The sequence below is a fragment of the Pinus tabuliformis genome, chromosome J (genome assembly GCF_031772625.1).
Source record: "Pinus tabuliformis cultivar Carrire ecotype Pingquan chromosome J, CPIR1, whole genome shotgun sequence".
Classification (NCBI taxonomy): Eukaryota; Viridiplantae; Streptophyta; class Pinopsida; order Pinales; family Pinaceae; genus Pinus; species Pinus tabuliformis.
This window is the reverse complement of record NC_142295.1, coordinates 657,198,291-657,215,479: the sequence shown is the minus strand read 5'-3', so window position 1 is coordinate 657,215,479 and position 17,189 is coordinate 657,198,291.

The following is a 17,189-nucleotide window of genomic DNA, read 5'->3' as shown; positions in this document are numbered from 1 at the left end:
GATTTGAAAGCCTTCAGCTCGACCACCAATCACTACTTGGCCTGACACTCACTTGTGTTGTGAGTGGAGATCTTATGGAACTCACACCATTTTCCTGTGTCCTTCTTTGCCTTCGGGGTGTTTTTCTTTGCTTTCGACATTAGTGGGTTGTCCTAGGTCAACCCACCTTGGATTTGGCCTTTGTTAGGTGGTTTTGATCCGAATGGAAAATGGCATCAACCCATGGTATTCATCCACCTGTGTTATTCTTCCACCCATGGAATTTACCCATGCTATTGTAAGTGGCATCCACCCATGGTATTGTGATGACATCCAAACATGGTATTCATTCACCCACGGTATTTTCCCATGGTATTGTGACATCCATCCATGGTATTCATTCACCCATGGAATTTACCCGTGGTATTGTAACAGAAAAATACTATAAGTAACAAGTTGCATTTTCTAAAAGGACAAATTGTCCACCACAATGTAGCCTTTATAGTTATTATTTGTTTTAATACCACGGGTAAATTCCATGGGTGAATGAATACCATGGTTTGATGTCACAATACCATGGGAAAATACCATGGGTGGATGTCACTTACAATACCATGGGTGGATGCCACTTACAATACCATGGGTAAATTCCATGGGTGGATGAATAACATGGGTGGATGAATACCATGGGTTGATGCCATTTTCCATTCGGATAAGGTTTGGGGGCACCTTTTCCTTGCTTTGGATTTGCAGATCCAAAGTCTCGCTTCTTTTGTTTAAACTTCTGTTCAATATTGACAGCATATCGGTATGTCATGCCCAGCGAGGAGATGTCTAGGAACTCCATGTTGTCTTGGATCTACTTGTGCAGGCAGTTGCGGTACTTGAGTACCAAACACTGCTCAGAATCCTTAATACCTAATTTTGTGTGTAGGATATGGAAAACATTTGTGAACTTCGGCACATCTTGGTCCCTTCCCTATAGTAGCATGGTCCACTTTATGTATTTATCTTCATAGCTCCCGACGGGATAATATTGTTCCTTGATGGTGTCTCAGAAAGAATTCCAAGAGGGTGCGATTGAAAACAATGAGGATTCCCTATCGTCCTTTTGTTCACAGTATGTTTCCCACCAGTCCTTGACATGTACGGCGGCTTTGAGAAGTGCAAAAGTAATCTTTTCCTGGTTGGAAAAGTCATGAACTAAAAAATATCCTTCCAACATATTCAACCATTATCTACGGTGTCTGCATTTATCTGGTCCTCAAATATGGGAATGTCAAAGTTAACTTGTACCTCAAAATGAGTGGTGCCTCCTAAGTGGCTGCTGGATGAAGATGCGTTGGCTGTGGGTAGTCGTCGAAGTATCTGGCCAAAGTTATCCATCATTGTGTTCCTCTATCGTTCGAGGGCTTCCTCGAGCAATATTTTGATAGGATCTCTTGCCCCCTCGTCTTTCTTTTTTTCCGCCATAGGAGGTTGTCAGGGTTTGCGAGGCTGGTCTTGCAAAGGTTAAACCAGATCGAGCCCTAACTCCTTATACCCTACCCTCGTGGGGGACATGCAAAGAAAAACAGAGAAAGAGCAGGTCGCTCTGATACCATTGATCCGAACTTAAACATGAACACAATAAATTACAGATATAACTTAAAATATAGAGATACATAGGAAATAACACTTTATTTCATTAATATCATAATACTGAAATATGTTTACAAACTTGAAATAGACTAGCTTGGGCGATGGTAACTTATCTTTGAGAAGAGATGTGGCGGCTACATGCCTCTAAACTGTGTTACAATAAGGCTCAAGGGCCTATTTATTATTGAACAAAAAGGGAAACCCCTAAACAACCAAAACCCTAACCCCGGGAGATGGAACACCAACAGTTTGTGGGACCCGTTGGGGTTAGTAGGGAAACCAACTTACTGGGGTCGTAATTTGATCATATTATCTTTGTTTGGCATGTACAATACCTTGTTGGAAAGGTCTCTCCGAGTACTACAGGATTTACGGCAAACCCTTACTTATGTTATGTGCATGCTGCAGACCTCAAGAAAACATTGTTTAACGGGTCAAAATTGGTCCAGAAGTTCAGGACCTGAAAAACTGCTAAAAATAGTAAATGTTGAAATAAACAAGGAAATAGATGAAACTGATTGGAGGTCTAGGTGGAATAGGCGGGTGGCCACCAATATCCACCTGGATTAGGGGGATTGTGGAGAAGGAGGATGTACAAGTGAAGAGTTCGAAGATTATAGACCCAGTGCAACTGGTCAAGGTGACATGGAAGGGAGAGAGGGGCCCTCATGGAGAATAGTGTAGGGGATACCAACCATGACATGTATATAAGAAGGAGCAGGAGGGGGGTGACTCCTCTGTGTACACATTCATCAATAAGAGTAAAGGTGTATGGAATGTCAAATTGTGTATTATAGATGATGACGATGTGATAAGAGCCCCTGAAAGGAGGGTTGGGACTAGATTTGCATCCTTTCACATGCGTCTTCCGAGAAGTCAACCAACTCCTCCTCCATCCTACCTAGCAGATTACAATTTTCAATTAACTCGTGAATACTTACCCTCGTATCCATGTTAATTATCTAACAACAATTATAGAGATGACCTAACAAATAAATTTTCAACATCAAAATTGACTCTCGTGATCACCCCAATTGGGAGAAAAATATAACTGCAAGAATGTTAACAACTCTAAAACTAACACAAAAACATTAGTAAATGTGGTTGATATACACCGATAAGCATATATCAATATTAATAAACCCAATATTTAAATGTTAATAAATCCAATATAAAACCTAATATTATAAACTCTAATATTAGTGTCGTGATCCCGCGGTCCATTCTTGGGCATGACTATGTACGCCTATCAAAGCATCTTTAGGCGCAGAATTTCCAAGTTGGTCATAGTATCTTCCAACATTGAAAAAAAAGAACTCAATATTAAAACCTAATATTTTAAACCTACCATAATATTATAATAAGTAAACCCTAAATTATAAACCCAAATATTATAGACCATGTTTTTATTTTTTATTTTATTTTTTAAGACATGGGAACTAGCAACCTCCTCGGATATATGCAACAACCTGCAAGACACATATATCAGAAACTCATAGTTCAACCTAGGACTGAGACGATCAAAGACCACCAGAACTGCAGCCGCGATCCCACACCCCAATGGGATGCTTATCCTTCCAGCCTTACTATGACAGGCTATGTCCCGAAGGACTTGAACCTAGCACCCGTTGACAATATTATAGACTGTGTTAATTGTCTAACCACCATTAAAGAAATGGCTCAAGAAATAACCTTTGAGCATATGATTGATTCTTATGATCACCCCAAGTGAGAGAGAAATATAATTACAAGAATGCTTTATTTTTTGTAAATCAGCTTGAAATTTCTATTAACTTGTAAACATGCATACATGGGTAGCCACAAGTTGGTTCCCAATATAAAAAAACCATACAACTAGCTCAGTCATTACATCATACATCAGTAAGTCCATGGACCATAAGCCTCCATATATCCTGATCCAGGTGGATATTGGTGGTCACCCACCTATTCCACTTGGACCCGGACCATTGTACCAATATTTCTTTCAGTTTTCTTAATTGTATCACAAGTTATTTTTTTGCAGTTTTTTTGGGTCGTGAACTTTGCGAGTCATTTTGAGGCCCTAAACAACGTTTTTTGGGAAAACCGACATACCCAAAAATTTTGTTAACATTTGTAGTCGAAAGTTTTAGTCCGCGGATACATCTTTATAATGAGGTATCATGCACGTCAAACGGAGATTATATGCCAAAGTTATGACCCCAGGAAGTTGATGTACCAATTTACCCCAACGTGGCCCACAGTTTTGGCGCTTCATCTCCTAAGGTTAGGTTTTTGGATGTTTAGGGTTTTCCATTGTTTCTAAAACATAAATAGGCCCTCGATCCTCATTGTAACACAGTTTAGAGGCATGTAGCCGCCACATATATTCTCAAAGACACGTTACCATTGCCAGAGCTAGTTTATTTCCATTCTGTATGTAAGCATATTTCAGTTCTTTGATATTAATGAAATGAAGTGTTATTTCTGCCGCATCTCTGTATTTATGGTTATATTTGTATTCTGTTGCGTTCCTGTTTAAGCTCGGATCAATGGTATTAGAGAAGTGTGCTCTTTCTTTGTTTTTCTTTGCATGTCCCCAACGAGGTTAGGGTATAAGGAGTTAAGGCTCGAATTAGTTGAACCTTTGCAAGACCAGCCTCGCAAACCCTAAGGCCTCCCATGGCGAAAGAAAAGAAAGACGAGGGAGCGGGAGATCCTTTCAAAATATTGCTCGAAGAAGCCCTTGAGCGACAGAGGAATACAATGATGGACAACTTTGCCCAAATCCTTCGACGACTACCCACAGGCGACACATCTTCTTCCAGCAGCCACTCTGGAAGCGCCACTCCCTTTAAGGTACAAGTTAACTTTGATATCCCATATTTGAAGGTCACATAGATGCAAATGTCATAGATAAATGGTTAAATCTGCTAGAAGGATATTTTTTGGTTCATGATTTTCCGACCAGGAAAATATTACTTTTTCACTCCTCAAAGCCATCCCCCACGTCAAGGACTAGTGAGAAACCTATTATGAGAAGAGGGACAAGAGTGAACCCTCACTATTTTAGACGCACCCACTTGGAATTATATTTGAGACACCATTAAAGAACAATATTACCATGTCGGGAGCTATGAGGATAAATACATAAAGTGGATCATTTTGTGACAGGGAAGGGACCAAGACGTGCAAGAGTTCACAAATATTTTTCATACCCTTGATACGGAGTTGGGTATCAAGTATTCTGAGTGACATTTGGTACTCAAGTACCACAGCTGTCTACATAAGTACATCCAGGACGAGATGAAGTTCATGTACATCTCCTCGCTCGGTGCTGCTTATCGAGTCCGGTTATCACTAGGTGACAATCAAACCCTCTGATGTGTGGAAGATTGCCTTCAAATCCAAGGAGGGCCTTTTTGAATGGTTGGTCATGCCTTTCAGGTTGAAGAATGCCTACGCAACCTTCATGAGGCTGATGGATAACATCTCGTGACCCTTCACCAACTCATTCATGGTGGTGTATTTTGATGACATCCTAATCTTCAGCCTGAGTTGGGAAGAGCACCTCCACCATATTCGACAAGTCCTCCAAACCCTACGACACCACAAGTTGTATGCCAATTTGGAGAAATTCACTTTTGGTATGGCTCGGGTTCAATATTTGGGGTACATCATTGATGAGCAGGGTGTGCATGTGGACCCAACCAAGATAAAATTCATTCAGAATTGGCCAACCCAAACCACTCTAACAGAGCTCTGCAACTTTCTGGGTCTTGTGAATTTCTACCACAGGTTTGTGTTGGGGTTCTCTCATATCACTTGGCCTTTAAGTCAAGTCACCAAGGGAGGAGTGAAAGCAAAGTTCTTTTGGTCTGAATCCCAACATAAGGCATTTGTTGAGTTGAAGCATCGCCTTTTCTTTACACCAATTCTCACCTTACCAGACCTGTAGAAACCATTTGATATTGAGACAGATGCCTCCGACTATGCTATTGGTGCAGTTCTTACTCAACTGGGGCATCTAGTGGCATATCACAATGAGACATTTTCATACATAGTCCAAAAGTATCCCACCTATGACAAAGAGATGTATTCCATTATGAAGGCCTTCCAACAATGGAAGCATTACATTATGGGGAAGGAAATGGTCATCCACACAGATCACCGACCCCTGCAGTTCATACAGACACAAGGGAAGTTGCAGAACGATCACCATTATAAATGGTCCACATACCAGCAACAATTCCATTTGAACATTAAGTTGAAGAAGGGCAGCACCAACAATTTTGCAGACTGCCTCAGCCGATCACCGTTCATAACGCTAACCGCTGTGCTTGACTCTTATGGGCACAAGACTTTGAGGTGGCCGAATCTTTACAAGAGCGATCCAAAATTTGATAAGACATACCAAACGCTCCTGGAAGGCAAGCAAGTTGCAAATTTTCACCTTTAGGATGCACTGCTATGCCACTTGGGACACCTATGTGTTCCTTCAAGCAAGTGTGCCAAGATGATTTGGGAGGTGCACTACAGTCGAGTCGTTGGAAATTTTGGGGTAAAGAAAACAATGGCAATGCTTCAGAAGTATTTTTATTGCTCGAGCCTTCAATAGGATGTTGGGAAGTGCATCAGATCCTGCACTGCCTGTGAGATTGCCAAACTGACCATCAAGAATCAATGCCTATATACTCCTCTCCCTACTCCTAGTTGACCTTGGGAATCCATATCCATGGATTACATGTGAGACCTTACCTTCTATTAAGCATGACAATGACTGCATTTTTGTGGTCCTCGACAGATTCTTTAAGATGGATATTATGGCGGACTGCAAGAAGAGTATCACAACAGAAGCCACTGCTAAGCTCTTCTTTGAATGAGTGTGAGTACACTTTGGGATCCAGCAATTCATTATTTCAGTTCAGGACAACAAGTTCCTAGGTACATTTTTTCAAGTCTCTGGTCGATGTTGGATACCAAACTCACTAAGTCCATGAGTTTCCACCCCCAAACTGATGGCCAAACAGAGGTCGTCAACATGATGATCGTACACATTTTGTGCATGTACAACTTGAAGCATCCATGTACATGGGATGAAAGCCTCCCCTATGTCCAACACATCAACAACAAAGCTCTCCATAGCTAAACTGGCCACAACCCCTTTTAGGTGGGGTTTGGATTCCAATTGCTATGTCCCGTTGATGTGCCCATACCATTTGCAACTACTTAGCCAGATTTGGCTCATGTCCAGTCCGAAGCTAACAGGGCTAACAGCTTCATTGAGCGCATTCAACACATCTGCCAACAGGTCCATGACATATTGGACAAAGCAAATGCTAAGTACAAGTAGAGACATGATCAGCATTGGGTGCCACACAAGTTCTAGGTGTGTGACAAAATTTGGCTACATTTGCAGAAGGAGCGCCTCTCTGGGCCCCACTGCAAGCTTCGCCTACTCCGATATTGGTCATACACCATCACCAAGGCTGTAGGGGACAATTTATTCTAGCTCAACATTCCACCATTCCTTGTCCTACACCCAATATTCAATGCAGACTGGTTGCAGCGATGCTTTCCCCCTTTGTTGGACACATCAAACATTGTTGAGTAGCTAACACCAACAAAGCTCAACCCAAGTTGCATCGAGCAGGCCACAAATGACAGGATCATGGACACACAGATCAAGAACACTCACTAGAAGAAGATCTAACTGTATTAGATTGTCAAAGCTGGCCAACTCCTACACCAAGGAAAATGGCTCACTAGGGACCAAGTTCAGCATAGGTTTCCCCATCTCGTGGACACACTCAACACAATGGGGACCATTTCTTCATAAGGGGGGAGGACTAATCCAGGTGGATATTGGTGGCCACCTGCCTATTCCACTTAGACCCCCACCATTGTACCATTATTTCTTTTAGTTTTCTTAATTGTAGCACAAGTTACTATTTTTGGCAATTTTTTTTGTGTCATGAACTTCTAGAGCCGTTTTAAGGCCCTAAACGACATTTTTTTGGAAAACAAGCAAACATGAGCTGCACATAAAGTTTGTAGTCGAAAAATCTAGTCCTCAAATAGATCTTCCTATTGAGGTATTGTGCACGTCAAACAAAGATCGTATGCCAAAGTTACGGCCTCGGGAAGTTGTTGTACCAATTTACCCCAACAGGGCCCACAATTTTGGCGCCTCATCTCCGAGGGTTAGGTTTTTGGATGTTTAGGATTTTCCATTGTTTCTTAATCATAAATAGGCCATTACGCCTCATTGTAACACAACTCAAAGGCATGTATTTGTCACATCTCTTCTCAGAGATAAGCTACCATCGCCAGAGCTAATTTATTTCCATTCTGTTTGTAAGCATATTTCAATTCTTTGATATTAATAAAATGAAGTGTTATTTCTACTGCATCTTTGTATTTATGATTATATTTGTATTATGTTGCGTTCCTATTTAAGTTCGGATCAGTGGTATTAGAGCAATCTACTCTTTCTTTGTTTTTTCTTTGAATGTCCCCAACGAGGTAAAGGTATAAGGAATTAGGGCTTGCACGGGTTGAACCTTTGCAAGATTAGCCTCACAAACCCCTGACGGCCTCCCATAGCGGAAGAAAAGAAAGACAAGGGAGCAGGAGATCCTTTTAAAATATTGCTCGAAGAAGCCCTTAAGCGATAAAGGAGCGCGATGATGGACAACTTTGCTCAGATCCTTTGACGGCTACCCACAGGCGACACATCTTCTTCCATCAGCCACTCTGGAAGCATCACTCCCTTTTAGGTACAAGTTAACTTTTATATCCCCATATTTGAAAGTCAGTGATAGGAATCTAGATTAGGGGCAAAATTTTGCTCAAAAATGAAAGTGTTCAAAATCGATCAAAACCTGAACGAATGTACCCGTCTCTGCGATACGATCCCAATGCAACTTGTTTCACTCAAAACAAAGTTCGTATGAGGAATTTAGAGCCCGCTGACTGTTTCACCAAAAAAAAAATGCAAGTACCGCCTAGTCAATAGTCCATACTGCTGATGTGGCAGATGACAGGGCAAGTGATTGTACAGGTCAATGGGGTCAACGCCCATTCTGGGCTTGCCAAGTGTCACTTTTTTTATTGGTTTGCAATTCGGTGATGTGGCGCCTTTTGATTGGTTTGTGGAGAACCAATGGGAAGGTGACACATGGAAAGCCCGTAGGCTACCATGTGCTCCTCCCACAGGTCAAATGGTCAAATGAGCGTTTGGTCAAAAAATTTATGGAGGCACTGGGGTTCGACCCCACGACCTCCCCTCCACTAGCCATGCACCTTACCAATACACCATTCCATTAGTTCTTGACATATGGTGGAATGCGCTCATTGTTAAAGGTTAAGCGCCAGGGGTATGGAGGAAAGGGGCCAGGGCTTAGACCCGACCCCCAACAAAATGCAGCCATATGACCATTTGCCAAGACCAGGAGCATGCCCAACCAACGCTTAGCACTTAAGAGCAGATTAGTGCTAATAAATGCGTGATTATCCTAATTAATCCCAATTTGTGTTAATTATGGGATTAACGCTTAAGCGCGTTTATGGTTAATTAACCCAGGATTATCCTTAAATAACCTAGGATTATCCTTAAATAACCCAAGATTATGGTTGGCGGGACTTTTGGCGGTTCCACCAAATCTAGAGATTCCTCAAAAAATAGCGGCCTTAACTAGAGTTCCTCCAGTTTTGGATTAAAATTTCCAGGGAAAAACTGTCTGAGTCGTAACTAGAGCATTTCTCGACCAAATTGAGCTAAGAAAAAGGTGTTCCTGGATGATTTCAACATTCTGAACACAATGGAATACGTTTCAGAGGTAATGATGCACTTTTGTATGTGATTTTTCCATGTTGAAGTTTAAGGAAGCTCGGGGCCACCAGGAGAGGAGGTCAAGCCCAAAACAACTGTGGTCCATTTGTAGAGTTTGGAGAGTCATCTTACGAATTTTTGCATGCTTTGAGTCCATTGAAGTATGTTTTAGGAGCTGTAGAGCATTGCAAACTGTACTGTTTCTTTTCCATTTTTATCGAATACAGAGGTCCAAGCCATGGAAGTTGAACCAAGGAGATGTAGCCGAGGAGGGGTGAACTCCTTTATCAAAACACTGTGTTAAGTGTTTATCTTGATGGTTTGCTATTCATTTGCTTGCTATTGTTCAACACTTTACTTTCATGCTATTCTGCTCATGATTCTAACATAAAACTTGACATAAATTTACCTGTTTTGATTCACAAACACCTAAGAAAACCTATGCACATGAAGCAATGGACAAGCATTTGTTTATAAATCTGAAGTTGAAATTAGCACAACAAAACTAACATTCAGCTAGAGATTAGTCAGATATGCAGATCTCATAGATAAATGGTTAAATCTGCTAGAAGGGACAAGAGTCAATCGTCACTATTTTCAGCCGCACCCACTTGGAGTTCTTTTCGAGACACCATTAAGGAACAATATTACCCTGTCGGGAGCTATGAGCATAATTGCATAAAGTGGACCACGCCGCGGCATGGAAGGGACCAAGACATGCCAGAGTTCACAAATATTTTCATACCCTTCGTACAAGGTTGGGTATCAAGGATTTGTTAGGAAATTATATATTACAGAGCAATGAAACACATAAAATATTGCAAAAATATAAACACAAAAATGCATAAAACCAAAGAGACACATATATACGTGGTTCACCCGGTTTGGGCTACGTCCACCCCGAACAGCCAGTCCTTCCTTTCTATTATGCAGCAAAATGAAGACACACAACCTACAGCAAATCCGTTGTAATATCCTTTGTTTTCTATCACAGTCTCACCTCTCTGTTTCTCACTCTAAGAATACACATCTATTACACAACCTCAATACAATGCCCTCATACAAAGAGATGGGTTGCCTTCTAGTGCAGAAAACCCTAAACTAAACATAAGTTCTACCGTCAGATCATCTACCTAATGAACGGCCCAGATTGACTAGAAATTACTATACTTTTACAAGGCAATTTTACATCTTTTTTTAGCTTCGGGGGCGCTGCCCCCGAAACCCCCACCAGGGGACCGCGGGCCCCCGGACTCCCCAGCCAGGGGAGATCGGCCCCCCTCTAACCCCCGGGGGGGGGCCAAGTCCCCCCCACACCCCCCCCCCGCGTGGAGGGGTGTACAAACTTCCTAGGGTATACATCCGGCTGAAACAAAGACCTCTAAATAATCATGCTCCACAGCCAACAATCTCCCACTTGGAGAATGATTGTAGCAACTCCACTTCTACTTCATTTGCTCGATAATGACTCCTCTTTGGACCTGGCTGTTTCTCATCTTCATCGTCATCCTTGAAGACCAATTGAAAATGAGCATATTCTCAGTTTTTCCCTGGTTACACCTTTTGTTAGCATATCTGTAGGATTCTGGCTAGTGTGTATCTTTTCCAGCTTCAACTCTCCATTTGCCAACACTGATCATATGAAATGTTACTTGAGTTGTATGTGTTTAGTCCTGGAATAAAATGCTGAATTCTTTGCAAGATGAATGACACTTTGACTATCACTATATAACGTGCCCATATCATGCTTCTTACCCAATTCACCCATAAACCTTTGTAACCAAATCATTTCTTTACTAGCCTCTGTAGCAGCAACATACTCTGCTTCTGTTGTTGAAAGTGCAACAACACTTTGGATTTTTGAAACCCAACTAACAATTGTTCCACCTACAGTAAATACATACCCTGTAGTGCTCCTCATGTTATCTCTGTCACCTGCCATATCTGCATCAACATATCCCTATAGAGAAATGTTTGAACCACCAAAGCATAATGCTTGATTAGTGGTACCTTTCAAATATATGAGAATCCATTTCATTGCCATCCAATGTTCCTTTCCTGGATTGTTCATGTACCTGCTTACAATTCCCACTACATGTGCAATATTAGGCCTTGTGCAGACCATTGCATACATTAAGCTTCCAAATGCTGATGCATATGGAACTTTAGACATATAATCCATGTCTTCTTGGGTCTTTGGGCACATTTCCTTACTAAGTTTGAAATGGCTAGCAAAAGGTGTACTAACTGGTTTTGCATTGTGCATGTTAAATCTTTTCAACACCTTTTCTATGTACTCATTCTGAGACAATGTTAATTTGCGATTTTTCCTGTCTCTAGTTATTCTCATACCAAGGATTTGTTTGAAGCTCCCAAATCCTTCATTTCAAATGAATTTGCCAATTTTCTTTTGAGCACATTTATTTCCTGCATGTTAGACCCTGCAACAAGCATGTCATCTACATACAATAACAATATAATATAGCTGCCGTCATTTTGCTTTTTCAGATAAACACAATGATCAGAGTGACATCTAGTATAACCTTGTTCAGACATAAACTTGTCAAATTTTAGATACCACTGCCTTGGAGCTTGTTTTAAGCCATACAAGCTCTTCTTCAACCTGCACACTAGTTTCTCCTTCCCTTTCACCTCATATCCTTGTGGCTGCTGCATATATATATCTTCCTCCAAATCCCCATGGAGAAAGGTTGTCTTTACATCTAACTGCTCAAGATGAAAAGCTTCAACTGCCACTAGACTTAAAATAGTTATGATTGAAGTCATTTTAACAACAGGAGAAAATATTTCATCAAATCAATACCTTTCTTCTGTGCAAACCCCTTCACCACAAGTCTAGCTTTGTACCTCTGTTTTCCTCCATCTTCTTCCTTTAGCTTGTAAACCCATTTATTCTGCAATGTAGTTTTACCTGCAGGCAACCTGACTAAGTCTCAAGTCTAGTTATGCATTAAGGAGTCCATCTCTTCTTCCATGGCTAGCTCCCACTTCTTCTTGCTTTCAACCAGCATTGCTTCTTCATAACATTCGAGTTCACCAGAATCAGTCAACAATAAATAATATAATGAAGGAGAGTATCGTTCAGGGGGTATACTTATCCTGGTAGATCTTCTAACACCACTTTCAGGTGTTTGGGGTGTCTATTGTTGTTGTGGTGGTTGATGTTGTTGTGGTTGTTGATTATTATTATTTTCAGGCACCTTTACTTTTTCAATGATCTCATCAAGAACTGTGTATTCCTTGTTTTCTTTTTCCTGCAACTGATTCTTATACAAGACCTTTTCATTGAATATTACATCTCTACTCCTAATGATTTTGTGATTTTCATAATCATATAAGTGATAACCAAAATCATTAACACCATATCCAATAAAGGTACATTTCTTTGATTTTGCTTCAAGCTTTGCTCTATTTTCTTTATTAATATGGACAAAGGCCTCACAACCAAAAGGCTTTAAAAAATATTAGTTTACCTTTTTACCTGTCCATGCTTCCTCTGGAACACCACCATCCAAGGAACTTGAAGGCCCTCTGTTTATTAGATAAACAACAGTATCTACAACATCTGCCCAAAATTGTAAAGGCAATCCTGCATGCAATCTCATGCACCTTGCACGCTCCATGATTGTTCTGTTCATCCTTTTTGACACACCATTTTCTTGTGGTGTTCTTGGAACTGTCTTCTCTCTGCGAATTCCATGCTCTGAACAGTACCTATCAAACTCTTTGCTACAATATTCACCTCCATTGTCTGATCTGAGACACTTCAATTTCTTTCCTGTCTCAATCTCAACCAAAGCTTTCCATTTCTTGAAAGTATCAAATACATCAGATTTATTTTGAATACAATAAATCCAAGTTTTTCTAGTTGCATCATCAATAAAAGTAACATAATAATGAGAGCCACCGAGAGATGATACCTGAGCAGGTCCCCATACATCTGTATGCACAAGCTCTAATTTTTCGCTCTTCTTTTCTTTCCCAACTCTGAGAAATTTGACTCTCTTCTATTTTCCATAAATGCAATTCTCACAGAATTCCAAATCAACATTCTTCAAACCCGGCAACAAATTGTTTGAGTGAAGGATCTTCATCCCCTTCTCACTCATGTATCCGAGCCTATGATTCCATAATGCTGCATCTACTCTTTTGGAAGTTAAAGCATTAACAGAGTTAGAAATACCATTGCATAAATACAATGTACCAACCTTTTCACCTTTTGCTATTACCAATGCTCCTTTGGTGACCTTCCAAGCTTTATCTGTGAAAGTTGTCACACAACCTTCACTGCCTAACTGCCCTATTGAAATCAGATTTTTCTTCAGATCTGGAACATGCCTTACCTCCTTTAGTAGCCATTGGTTTACATTCTACTGTTTTACAAGAACCTTACCCATTCCAACAATTTTACAGGGTTTATCATCACCCAAACGGACTTGTCCAAAATCTCCTTGAACATAGTCATGAAAATATTTCTTATCAGGTGTGGCATGGAATGAGGCCCCTGAATCTACCACCTAGGAACCAATAATATTTTCGAAAGAAAGAATCAAAGCATCTTGTAACACCTCACCTGTCACATTTGCTTCATGATTGTTTTCTTGCTATGCATCTCCTTCTTTTCCCTTCCGAGATCTACAGTCTTTCTTTAGATGTCCTTTTTTTCCACATTTCCAGCACACTATCCCCGATCTGGACTTGGATCTTCCTTTCCTTGATTTACTGCGATATCTTGAGCTCTTTCCTCTTTCCATTTTTCTTCCCCTAGACTCTGCACTCAAAGCATTACCTAATGTCTCACCGGAGGTTTTCCGTCGCATTTCCTCGCTAAGGATAGCACCGACAACATCATCAAACTTTAAAGTACTAGATCCAGAAACAGAGTTACTAATGGCCATTACTAAACCATTCCAACGTTCTAGAAATGAGCACAAGAATAATAGAGCTCTAACTTCATCTTCAAATTTTACCCCTACAAAACTTAACTGACTTGTAACTATATTAAAATCATTTAAATGGTCTGCAACAGATCCACCTTCCCACATCTTCATATTAAATAATTGTTTCATAAGAAATACCTTGTTTGAGGCTGAGGGTTTTTTATATAGTTTCGCCAACGCCTAAATCAAACCCTCTGTCATTGTTTCCTTCGAAATTTTGAAGGCAACCGACGCTGCGAGGCACAACCGTATTGTTCACAGTGCCTTTCTATTGAGAAGGTTCCATTCTTCATCTGTCATAGCCATTGGCTTTTTTGTTTTTCCGCTCAATGGTAGGTACAGATCTTTCTGATACAGATAATCTTCCATTTGCATCTTCCACAGTGAGAAGTTTTGGCCGTTAAATTTCTCGACCCTAAACTTACCATCTTCCGCCATTGCTCCCACTCGAACCAAGAACCCTTCTCTCCTGCGAGTTTGTCAGCCAAATAGACCTTCAACTCTGATACCAATTGTTAGGAAATTATATATTACAGAGCAATGGAACACATAAAATATTGCAGAAATATAAACACAAAAAACACATAAAACCAGAGAGACACAGATATACGTGGTTCACCCGGTTTGGGCTACGTCCACCTCGAACAGCCAATCCTTCCTTTCTATTATCCAACAAAATGAAGAGACACAACCTACAGCAGATCCGTTGTAATATCCTCTCTTTTCTCTCACAGTCTCACCTCTCTGTTTCTCACTCGGAGAATACACATCTATTACACGACCTCAATACAGTGCCCTCATACAAAGAGAGGGGTTGCCTTCTAGGGCAAAAAACCCTAAACTAAACATAAGTTCTACCGTCAGATCATCCGCCTAATGAACGACCCAGATTGACTAGAAATTACTATACTTTTACAAGGCAATTTTACATATGTTTCTAGCTTCGGGGGCGCTGCCTCCGAAACCCCTACAGGGGGGACAAGTCCCCCCCACACCCCCCCGCGTGGATGGGTGTACAAACTTCCTGGGTATACATCCGGCTGAAACAAAGACCTCTAAATAATCATGCTCCACACCCAACATGATTATGAGCGACATATGGTACTCAAATACTGCTACTGTATACACAAGTACATCTAGGATGAGATGTATTTCTTGGACATCTCCTTGCTTACGCAGCCTATCGATACATTGTCAAGATTGAGAAAAAATTTAAACAGAAGAAGTGAGACTTTGGATATGTGAATCTAAAGTAAGGGAAAGGTGCCCCCAAACCACAAAACAAAGGACAAATCCAAGGTTGGGCAACCCAGGAAAAGACACTGAAGCCGCAAGCGAAGAACAACACCACGGAGACAAAGAAGGACATGTGAAAATGGTGTGAGTTCCACAAGAGCCTCACTCACAACAAAAGTGAGTTTCGGGCCAAGCAGTCAATGGTGACAGAGTTGAAGGCTTCCGAATCAGATGCATGTTCCAACTCTGAGTCAGAACCCGATAAGGGGAATGACAATGGGAAGAAGATTATTGACGTGGAGCCTAGTGCCACCGTTTCCACCACAAAGATCCAGAAGGATGAGCCTGAAGATTTAGAGGATGGTGAGCACCTCTTCCACTCATATATGTGGGTGAAGGGTTCTTTGCTACAGTTGATTATCGACAATGGGAACCAAAATAACCTCATTTCAGTAGAGGTCATGAAGCAGTTGAGCCTATCGACCACAACACACCCACAATTGTACACCATCAGTTGGCTTCACCAAGGACAATATCTCCACGTTAATCAACAGTGTTGTCTTCCCTATAACATCATTCCCTTCACAAATGAGGTACTGTGTGATTTTTCTCCTCTTGAAGTTTATGATGTATTATTAGGCCAATCATAATTGTGGAAGTGACATGTTGTGTATGAGTCTAGGCCTCACAATGTTAATATTACTTTAGGCAATAAGTTGTACAGGATACCAGAGGTAGCACTGCCTACCACCATCTCTTTGATCACTACAAAGAAATGTAGTAAGATCATTTCCCAAACAAAGAAATTTGTTTTCCTTATGATTCGCCCTTAGGGCAAGAAGAAGATTATGGCCACGACCTCCAGACAAGGCTCCTCTGCACAACAACAATAGATGGACAAGGTCGTGGACGAGTACAGGGACATCTTCACCTCACCCACAGGGGTACCTCTACACTCTTAGGTCAAGCATTCCATCGATCTAACCCCGGGTGCGCTGCTACCCAATGGACCAATCTATCGACGCTATGTTATGGAGAATGATGAAATCAAGAGGCAGATTCAAGAGTTGTTGCAGAAAGGGCACATCGAGCCAACTTCATCACCCCATGCGAGGCCGATCGTGCTAGTACAGAAGAAGGATTAGACTTGCAGACTTTGTACTGACTATTGGGCCCTGACAGGATCATTGTCCGGAATAGGTATCCAATCCCACAGATTGATGACCTTCTAGACCAGCTCAAGGGGGGGAAATATTTCAACGAAATTGACTTGAAGACTGATTATCGCGAGGTACCATTCAAACCCTCAGATGTGTGGAAGATTGCCTTTAAATCCAAGGAGGGCATTTTCGAGTGGCTGGTCATGTCTTTCCGGTTGACGAATGCCTCCGCAACCTTCATGAGGTTGATGGATGACATCTTGCAACCCTTCACTAACTCATTCATTGTGGTGTATTTGGATGGCATCCTGATTTTGAGCCAGAGTTGAGAAGAGCACCTCCACCATATTCGACAGGTCCTCCAAACCCTGCGACAACACAAGTGTCGTGCCAATTTGG